The sequence below is a fragment of the Penaeus monodon genome, chromosome 20, assembly GCF_015228065.2.
Source record: "Penaeus monodon isolate SGIC_2016 chromosome 20, NSTDA_Pmon_1, whole genome shotgun sequence".
NCBI lineage: Eukaryota > Metazoa > Arthropoda > Malacostraca > Decapoda > Penaeidae > Penaeus > Penaeus monodon.
Window position 1 is genome coordinate 47,172,204 of NC_051405.1, and position 11,413 is coordinate 47,183,616.

The window sequence follows — 11,413 nt, forward strand, 5'->3', positions numbered from 1 at the left end:
AATTTAATGAGAAAGAAATGGCTTTGGAAGGAAACTTAAGGATAATTCCGTGGCCGGTTAAAATCAATACCATTGTCGATGGATTCTTCAAAACATCTGACTTCGACTGGAAATCCAACCTCGGTATCTATGCAGACAAGGACAAAGCCAATGTTAACTTCAAGATTAATTCCGACAGGAATGAATACATGGCCAAGTTTGAGGGCACCCGCACTTCCCTCCTAATTGAATCGAACTTCGTCAAACACATTCTTGTCAATGCCCACGTAAATATGATATTTTATTAGTATCATCCTGATTCTGAGAAAACCTGCTTTATACCTAGTATTAGCTAAATATTTGACCATTCATTCCAATTCAATTCCATGTAATACTAGGTAACCAGTACACAGGACATGAAGAAACTACATGTTGCTGCCGAATGGGACAAAGATGTAGATCCTACAAAAGCTTTCGTCATTGACGGACAGTTTGCTAATGGCGAAGTCGGAGCGGCATTTAGGTAAGAATTAAAGTGTAATATTTAGTTTTTCCGTACACATGTCAGACAGGACAGAAAGTTCTATACAGAAATGCAATTATTTGCTTCTCTAGTAAAGCCCTCATTTATTTTCACAAGATGCTTTTACAGCCGTGAGAAATATTATGGTTTATAATTACAGATATGGCGAGAAGGAAGTGTCCATCATTGGCAAGCTAATTGACAGTGGTGTGGAGGTGGAAACTAAATGGGCTGCTGACAAGAGAATCTTTGTCAATGTTCACTACACACTTGGGAATACCAAGTCACTGGCAGCTACAGTGCAGACGCCATTCCAAGGCTGGGAAAAACAGGATGCCACCTTTTACCTTCTCCATCACTGATCATGAAGTTGAGAGTCGCTTTTCTGCTACATGGAGGAACACACAGCAAATGGCACTTACTGTCACTGGCAAGGTAGAACCTGGACTCTTTACCAATGCTCTTTCCACCAAAGTTGCATTCACAAGCACCTTTGATAACTATGAGCGTATCGAATTCTCTCTGGATCACAACATGGTTGATTCCACCATCAAGACTCAATTGGAGGGTGCCTGGAACCAAGAGAAAATGGAAGGCAACTTCCAACTCACTCCTACCACAAATGGTGTAGATGCTCGTGCTACCTTCACTTCCCCTGTCACAGAGAACATCCTTGTGGCATTGCATCATGAGTTACTCAATAAGCAATTGTCTACTACATTTGAAGTGAAATATGGACAAGAGATCTCTACTGCTACTGCCACGGGTCACGTGGACCTCGGTGATGTGCATGACATCAATCTGGCGTTTAAGGTTGACACCCCTGTTTCTTTGATCCCTGAGATAAATGCCAATCTTAAATACTCTCTGAGTGGACAAAGTCTCAACTTGATAACTGAAGGTAAAATTGGGGAGAAGAAAATCATGCTTAATGTAACTGGCCAGAGGACTGTCAACAGTGACACTACAGACATTTCTGGAGACGTGCGTTTTATCACTCCTTTCACCTACCCTCTGACAGCATCTCTCAAGCACAACCATGACACAGAGCACTTTACATCACAGTTTGAGATGACAAGGATCTGGTCTACATACGGTAGTGTCAAGGTGCATGCTCAAGGAAACATGGTCTCCAAGAATGATGTAGAATTCAAAATTGATGTTTCTAGCCCAGTAAGTAAGGGTTCAATCGCCTTCAAGCACACTGTTACTAACACCAAGATGGATTCCTCAGTTGATGTCATTTTCAACTCTGAACGCATTCATGTGTCTGTGGGTGGTCTTCTGGATGTGTCCAGGAGCTTAGCAAACATTGAAGCTGAAGTTACTTCCACTTTCAGTGGCCTAGATGATATAAAAGTCACCATTGATAGCAAGAAGGAGGGCAACACAAGAACCTCCAACATAGTCCTCATGAAAGGGAACAAAATCTGTTGTAATTGACCATACCATTGTCTTCAATGATTGGTTCAACTGGGGAAATTCCTTCATTGTAAATGGAGTCTACAAATTAGACAACAAGCAGATGCATGCTGGTTCTTTGTACAAACACCAACTTGAGTACATGTGGGATCGCCAACTTGTGCAATTCGAGGGAACTTTTGACAAGAGGATCTCTGGAAATACCCGTCAGATTGATGCACAAGTCTCCCTTTCCACTCCTTGGACTGAGGACATGAAACTTGATTTACATCACCAAGATGATGGTGTTGAATACAAACCAACCCTTATCTTTGAGTACAGGCCTGGAATGAAGATTGAAGTTGCCTCTGTTCTGAAATGTGACTCATCATTCTTATACATTGCATCCACTCTTACAACACCATTCTGGCAGCCACTGGGATACAAACTCAACATTGAATTCCTGCCAAGAAAGACTGCCACTCTTGTTTAACACGAGGAGCTAACAGAACTACTATTGACATCACAGGAAACTATGAACAAGGAAAGATAGATGGTGAGTTGCATATTGATTCTACATACCTTACCAAACCAGTTTCTCTGGAAGTTCCAGTTTCTCTGGAGTGAACTTGGTGCTTGATTTTGACAAAAGGTTGAGATAACAGGAACCATTGCTGGTCACCTTAAACAAGCTAAATGGTCTCTTATAACTGAACTTCCTCTTGAAGCTGTACAGAAACTTGGTTTCAGTGGTGAGTACAATGTTGAAGTCATGCCCTTCACTGCCCATACAGTATTGGTTTTCAACACCCAGAAATACCAGGTAAATAGCAAGATCAATGCAGATGAATTCCAAATCAATATGGATTTCAATGGAAAAACCGGAAGTTTAGTCAGCAGTTGGAACTACCAGGAGAGCTATGCTGATGTTGAAATCGACTTCCAATCACCATTTACAACACTGGACAATATGTCTGTCTCAGGAATGTATGACTTCCGTAGTGAAAAGAAAGTGACCCTTAAGATGACCCGTAACTCAAAGGAAATCAACCTGTCTGGGCGACTGAAGGCCAACCATTGTTTTCGAAGGCACAACTCCATTCAGTGGATGGGAAACCCTTAAGGCCTCATTCTTCATTTCCAGTTCTGCTGTTAAAGCCTTTGTGTCCAGGAATGACCGTAAGGTTGAGGTTACAGGAACACTGCACATCAGAAAAGTTAAGGGAAAGATTAATCTCACCATTAATACTCCATATGCTGGCTATGAAACCGTTTCTGTTGACACAAACTACAGCTTACAGGGCCAAGTGAAAACAGTGCAGTTTGAAGCCAAATTTGGCTCACAAGAACTCTCCTTAAAGGGAGACATCAAGACAAACAACATTTTAGCTCCTGAGATGACTCTCAATATCATTACTCCATTTGAAGCTATAAGAACTCTTGGTGGAGAAGCTCACTGGGACCTGAGAAACCTTGTCAAGACTGCCGAAGTGAAGGCTTTCCGCAATGATCGCCACTACCACTGGCAGCTAGAGACAGCTGCTGATAGTCCCCTAAAGGGTTATGCCAATTCCAAGATCACAACTCCCATTGCTGGATGGACGACAGTCAGTTTGGAAGGAAACTTTGATTTCACCTCCATGCCTTACAGGGCACTTTTTACTTACAACAAAGAAGCAGTTATCAGAACATTTGAAGTACAAGTCAGTGTAGCAGAAAATGCAGTATCTGGTGAAATTACAACACCAATCTCTGGATGGGAGAAGATTGCTTTGAATGGCGATTATTCTCTGGCCAACAACCTTCTGACCGGAAATGTGGAGATCACCAAGAGTTCTGACAAATATCATCTCAATGGGGATATTGCTTTTAATACTCAGAAGCCTAAGGTAAATATTGGCATCAGGACACCTCTAGCAAATGCTGCTAATATTGAGCTGGTTCTTGATGCTAATCTAGTCGATACAGAAAAGAATTTCCATATTACCTTCAAAAGGAATGACATTACTTACTCTGCAGATTTCACAGGCCAAATGATCTATAAGACAGGATTCATGAAGCTGCATACAACTTCGCCCATTCCAGGTTTTTACATCCCTGGATGTGATGCCAATACGACTTTACTGGAGATGTGAAAACTGCTGAAGCCAATCTTATGAGGAAGGAAATAACCAGCATATCTCACTGACTTCCACAGTCAATGACAACATTTCCATGTTGAAGTTGAAACACCATTTGCTGGTTTTGAATCTGTGAAGATGGATGGTGATTACACATACCTCAATAATAAACACAGTGTCTCAGCTTCATTGAGAAGAATAGTCTGAAGTATAACTTCAATGCTGAGATTTCACTCAATACCAACTCTGTTTATCTGATGCTGACAACCCAATAGTAGACATTAAGCATGTGTCATTAATGGCAATTACCAAGCCATTGAGAATGGAATGGAATGCTCCCTTGTTGTTGAAAGAAAACCAGGATAAGTTTGAGTTTGATACTCGTGATATTTCACACCAAGAATCAGACCTCCACCTCTCACTAGAGACACTGTTGAGGCTGGGAGAAGCTAGAGCTGGATACCCATTATGATATTATCTCTGACAAGAAGTCTGCTGAGATCTCTTTCCAAGGAGATTCACTGATGAAAAAGCTGTATGTTGAGGGTAGCTATAATCTGAAATATGGATCTTTTAAGGTTATGACTCCTATTGAGGACTTCAGAGTCCTGGGTGCTGAATATACACTAAACCTTGATGATACAACAGAAATTGATGCTTCTGTTAAGATCAGTCAAAATTCCAATGAATGGGCCTTCGAGGCAAATGGACAATACAGTGATGATAACATTGTTATAAAGTTCCAGACACCATTTGAGGGCTTTGATACTATTGCTGTTGAAGGCAATCTAAACTATGGAAACAGATCTGGAAAAGGTGTCATTCAATTTGGGTCTTATAAGTTTACCACCAGCATTACTTATGCAAATGACAACATGTCCTTTGAGCTGACGACTCCCTTTGATGCAATGAAGACTGTGTCCCTTTCAGCTCAGTACAACTGGACTACCAGCCAAAAGAGTGCTACTCTAAACATCACTTACAATGACAAGAACTTCGTTCTCTCCAGTTCTCTGCAGCTCTCTGCAAGGGCCTCTGACATCACCTTCCAGGCCGGAACTCCTTTCAAGGGTTTCCAGAACACTTTCATTGAAATTAAGTATGATGTTGATAACAGAGAGGAGCTCCTTGCATCCCGTGTCAGTGTAGATGATCACAAATACAGCTTTGTTGTAGGTGGATTTATTGAAGACAAGCTAGCCATGTTCAAGTGGAACCTTAACTCTCCTTTCAGTGGCTGGACTGATGCCAAGTTTGTAGCAAAGATTGATCTTTCCAGTGAAAATAAAAACATTGAAATCTCCCTTGAGAAAGAAGGAGACCTTAAAGCTATTGCAGTCTCTGGCAAGTTCATTGGCAGTACATTGGACTTTAATCTGCAAACTCCTTTCAGAGGGCTCAATAATTTCAACGTGTTTGGATCTCTTAACCGGTCCAAGAGGTCTCTTGAAATGAGAATGATGAATGATGCAGGACAAGTATCTTTAGCTGGCAATTTCAATTCCCTCAGATTCAACATGAAGACTCCATTTGAAAGAGTAGAACAGATCTCCTGGGAGATCACCAAGACTGGTGAAGGCTCCTACAAAGCTGAATGGAGGAGGAATGATAATTATGCCATACTTACAACAGAAAAAGATGGAAAGAAAAATTCTTTTCAAGTGAATGTGAAGAGTGAGTTTCAGGGATGGGAGATCCTGGCTCTTACTGGAAGACTGGACGAAGGGACAAAACAAGCCTACCTCAGTGGAGCCATCAATGAACAGAAGATCACTATCTCTGGATCAGGTTCCTTTGGTAGCAGAAGCAATTATAGCATGAAGATTGAAACTCCCTATGACAACTACAGAGTTGTAAATGTCCAACTTGATTATTTGAAGAGAAGGAATACAATGAAGATTGAGGCCTCTTCATCCTCTTCTGATTTCCATCTTCTTTGGTCATACTCAGGATCAGGCATTGAAGCTCACCTTATTGTACCTAATTCACAGCAGAATACTGAAATTTCCATCAACCTGGCCCCTACTCAAGGAAAAATTACCATAACATCACGATTTGAGCCTATCAGGGACTACCTCCAGGAATACCATGTTAACTTGGGTGAGACTGTTATCACTGCTGATCATATTATCAAGCTGAATGGTCATGAGGTTTTCAAGATGGAATTTGAGAGGAATGCTCTTGAACAGAAGGGACACCTAGAAATTCACATTCACGTTGCAGAACGTCACACAACCATTCACTTCCATCGTGAGGGCTTTAGCAAGCTTAATTTCCTGTTTAAACGTGAAGTACCACAGTATGGTGAAAAACACTTCAAGGTTGACATAACTGGATCAGGAGCATTGCCACAAAAGGGTGCACTTGATATTGTTGTTGAGAACACTTTTCGTGAACCAGCTAGGACCATCAATGCACGTGTTGAAGTAGACCGGACTGGCGCTCAAAAGAAAATTTTGCTGGAGATTATTCCTAGACAAAGCAGACTGTATGCTTTTAACCTTGAATATGATGCAGACCTTCAAAGCCCACGACATGGAGACTTCACTTTGAGTATTACAACTCCAAGCAGGCGAGCAGCCCCATGGCAGAATATATCTGGAAATTGGAATGTTGAAAATCCAAATGATGCTACAATAACCTTCACAATGGGCAACATCACTTATAATGCCAGAGGAAAACTTACTCTTCGAGAATCCACCATGATACTCTCTTCAACAAATTCATCAGCTGAGAACATTTACCTCCAGTGGAAATTTGAACGAGATGGCAGCACTAGAGATTATTTCCTTAAGCTTGGCCGTGAGTCCAAATATGGAATGCTGAAGCTGAAGGGAACAATTATTGATATTGCTCATGTGGATATTGAAGGAGGCCTCAAGGCTGGACCATTCATGCCAAATGAGTTTCTGTTTACCTCTATGTGGAACAAGGCTAATGGTGTAGTCACTGGAGAAGGTACATTTGATTATGGAAACTATCATGGCTCCCATCGCCTAGTAAAGTTTGAACGAAATGCAGAAAGGAAATCGGCATCCTTTGAATGGTCAGCAACTTCAAATATTCCCCAGTACAACTCTGTTTCGGTTTCAGGAAATTATGACTTTGACCACAAAGTTGTTATCTTTGTCCTCATAAATGCTGATGGTAGAGAATCTAAAATTGATGTTAACATTGCTGATATCAACCCCACAATATCTCGTAATACAGCAATGATTTCTATCCCACTCCTAGGATCTACATTTGAAAGAACAGAACTCACTGTCAGTCATGACTTTAGCCATCCAAACCGAAAATCTATCTCAGCTGTTGCAAAGTTTGGTCGTTCAGAATCCTTCATTAATGCCAAGTGGAACCGAAGTGATGGTTTTGAAACCCTTGAAGGAAAAATAGAGGCAAATCTAGATTCCTTGGAGATATTCTAATCAACGTCAGGTATAACATGTCCAATATTGCAGATGCTTATGCTGAAGTTGACTATTCAAGAACGACAACAGATGGTGACAAAAAGGAATTCAAACTCAACTGGACTAGGAAATCTACTGATGACCATCTTGAAAATGAAATGATCTTTGACTCCAACTTTGAGACCCTGTCACATGCACGTGCATATGCCAATGCTGAGTATGGTAACAATTTCAAATTGTTATCTGGGCTGGATTGGAATGATAAGAAAATTAACCTTACCCTTGAAGTTCGCAAAAATAAGATTTCAGGAAAGCTTACCACACCATTTGAAGGATTTGAAACAATAGAGGTAGACCTGCAGTATAAGCTTACTGGTAAGGACAAGTCAATTAATGCAACATATCAACGTGGAGATAGGAAGGCTAGCCTCAATATGGAGTTGAGCATGAAGGGTAAAAAAGGAGGTTCGTTTAAAGTTGATCTCAGTACACCTTTTGAAGTGGTGAAAAACCTTCATATTGATGGTCAGTATGAAATAAAGTGGCTCAAGTTAATTACCAAGAAACGATATTCACATGAACTTCAATGGAAAGGCTAACATCAAGTCAAGTAAAGCTTCCTTTTACATTTCATTCACACCTCCAGCGGACAAAAAATCAGGATAGCTGCTTCATATGATGTACAGGACTTCATTGCTGGTACAGGAACTGAGGAGAAGGAACTAGCTAGTCTTCACTTGAATTTGAAGGTAACTCATTGGACTTCAGCCCTTCTGGCTTCCGCAATGATGACAGACTCTATGTGATGATTCATGGGTCTTCCTCCTTTGCAGTGCTCAAGATGTTCCATCTCAAATTAGATTCTGAACTGAATACTCAGGCAAGGGATGGCACTTTTGAACTCACTTTCAATGATTTTAAATTCAATGTAAGCAATCACTTTGAAAGACGAGAAGACAATGGTTATTACTTAGAAGCAAGATTGAGTCGACACTCACTCCACTCCCAGCACTGATCATTGGTCTTGGGCGTGAAGGTGAAGAACGTATCATAACCGTTGGTTATGGAGAGGACAAAGAGTTTACTTTCTCTATAAAAGGTAAGAACACTTCCTTTCTGGATTTTCGGGCAAGGTTGACATTCCCTCCCTAAATTATGAAGGAGTGGAATATGATGTGGATTACAGCTTCCCAGGTGATAATCACCTCCAATTCATGTCGAGATTGACTTAAACGAAACGAGCAAGAAGTGGAGGCAACATTCTTCCTGGATTCAGAAGGTATCAAGGCTCGCCTGTCATCCACTGTACTGGTGACCATTCCTTGCGTGTTCGTCGATCAGTGTCCCCTGATGGCTTTTATGCTGAAGCTGGTCTTGATGATTACAGCCTGAAATTGCGAGGAGGCTTCAAGAACGAGATACCGCACGGGTGTACTACTGGAAGGAGAAGTATTTGGTAATAGATTCCTTGTTGACACCTTATTCCAGTGGAAGGAAAGCGATATTCTGAGGGTAAACTTATCATCCACACTCCATTCCCTGGCATGGAAAAGATGGGTGGCCTATTCACATGGTCTAATGCAAACAAGAAAATCATGGCCCATGCTGAACTACATCTTCCTTCTTATATAACACCTACAATTACTGGTGAGATTAGCCTAGACCTTAAAAAGAAGATCAATGGTTATGTCACGCTTGACGTAGCTGGAGAGGAATTCACCTGAAGTGCAATCTTGCTGGTTCTTCCATTTCTCAAGGTTATACAGGTTCACTTGAATTCTATACTCATTCCATGCTGTATCACATGTTATGTTGACAGGCGACATAAAAATGCAGGCATTGTCCTTCCTTGACATGGAAGTAAAAATTTAAGCACCTTTTGCCACACATGACCTTAAACTGAAATACCAGCTTAGTGCTGACAAAATCTCTGGGGAAGCTTTCCTTGAGTCAACAAGGTTGTATAACACCATTCAGCTAAGCCTTAATCTTGAGGGCCTCAGCACTGGAAATGTAGAGGTTGACTTGACTGTCAATGACAACAAGATTAAAGCACATTACATTTTGGCTCAATCCACCTTCAAATTCGACGTGACAACCGTTATTTTTAGCAAGGAACGCCAGTTCTCCATTGAAGCTAAGTATCCATCTCTGGAGAGCCTCGAGGGTGTAGTTGCTGTTACTCTGGAAGGTGAAAAGCACATGGTTAGTGGAAGCCTGAACATCGTTAACAATCGTATCCAAGGAGCCCTGGATTTGGAATCTGACCTTATTCAGCGGCCACAGAAACTGATGTTCGACGTTTCCAAGCCAAGTACTTCCTATAAACAAGCCTCATTTAAAATCATTTTCACTAGCAGTGACCCTCATTCCTTCTACCTGGATTTGGATCTAAGAAGTGGGCTTAAAGCTACTGTAAAGATTGATACACCCTTTTTTCCAAAAGTTACCACTACCCTGCAAGTAACCCTGCTGTTGCTGGAATCACCGTCGAGACCCCAAAGGAACACACAAGATTCAGGTTAGCTGGCGCCAGACTCGTAGAATGCCATCTGACTGGATTGCTTCCCTAGAGCTGATCTCTCCATTGCTGCCTGAGAACTACCTCTCATGTTAACCTTGAAGTAAACACATCATGGCTGAGCTGCGCACAGGGAGCATAAAGCACAATCTTGAAGCCAGAACCTCAATGTCTAACTATGGTGGTGATTTGTCTCTCATGATTGACACACCCTTTAAGAATATCAATAAAGTTATGTTTGATGCCTCACTCAACTTCCAGAACAATGTTGAACTGTATATCACAGCCAAGTTTGCCAACACAGTCAATTCCTTCCGGTTCAATTTGGATAAGGAAAACAGGAAGCTAATTAGCATTGTGGAATCTCCATACATTCCAACGGGAATGGCTGAAGCTGAAGCTATGCTCGCTGGAAATACAAATGAGAACATGCAAATGAAGATGACTTTGAAGAATGCTGAAGATACCATCTCTGGAATCCTCAATATTAAGATCAAGTCTTCACAGAATATCAATACCAACCTCAAGATTATTACGCCATTCAGGTTACAAGAAGATGAATTTCGGTGCCCGCTACCTAAAGATGAGGTGACCAACATTTCCGTGTTTGCTGACAAGCCTCTGAAGTTTAAGGCAGATCTTCAGTTTGGAAACACCGAGGATGCCGTGGCAACCAACTTGGTTGTTGAAACTCCCATTGAAGACTTCGAGAGGATCGAGGCTGAAATGAAGGTTCCCCTGTACAGGTTTGCTCCGAAGGTGATGCTGACTCTCCCTCACAACCGTTACGGATTTACTGCAGATTACGGCAGTGACTCTTTCTCTCAGAAGTTATCTGCTGGCGTGACGGTGAACGAGGAATCATATGACGGATACTACTCTCTGAGGACAAAGGCGCCCTACGAACTGGCTTATGGCTACAACTTAGCTCACTTGGCAAGCACACGATTCCATCTTAGAACCGACTCGTCATTCTTCTCTGTGTTTGCATAAATTCAGTGTGATTTGTTTGAAAGACATTGAAGTATGAGTATGTATAACTTGCCAAATACTTTAACGACATTAGTTTGTTTTAAAATATATGCCCATGCAAAATACTGTTGAAGAATTACCAAGGCTGCGATCCTGTACCTAAGTATTCCTAGCCTTTGGTTCGAATAAACTTGCATTTATGTATATAGAAGTTCATGATTATGACATGTATCAACAATAAAGACTTCATCAAAAAATATATATAAAATATTCATTACCGCCGATCGCCAGTGATGATAAATGGATGTATACCAAAGTCGACAATAGAATGTTACCAATAAGCAAGAGGAAATACATCTGAATTTCAAAAAATAAAAATAAAAGTAAAACTCTTTTACCGTCTACATATCATACATATATGAAGAAAATAGAACCAGAGAATTGAACAAAGACAGATAGAAAGGGGATTTGGAAGAAGTGCGTGGAATAG

The 11,413-nt window shown here is 41.1% G+C and overlaps 2 pseudogenes across 1 annotated transcript; both read left to right on the plus strand.

Annotated features, from left to right (window-relative positions):
- The first annotated feature begins 64 nt into the window (after nucleotides 1-64).
- On the plus strand, nucleotides 65-3,315 carry LOC119585900 (annotated as a pseudogene).
- Nucleotides 3,316-4,474: 1,159 nt separating this feature from the next.
- Nucleotides 4,475-11,182, plus strand: LOC119585899 (annotated as a pseudogene). The gene has a single exon (XR_005229912.1). The product of XR_005229912.1 is annotated as a beta-1,3-glucan-binding protein-like (transcript).
- The last annotated feature ends 231 nt before the right edge of the window (nucleotides 11,183-11,413 follow it).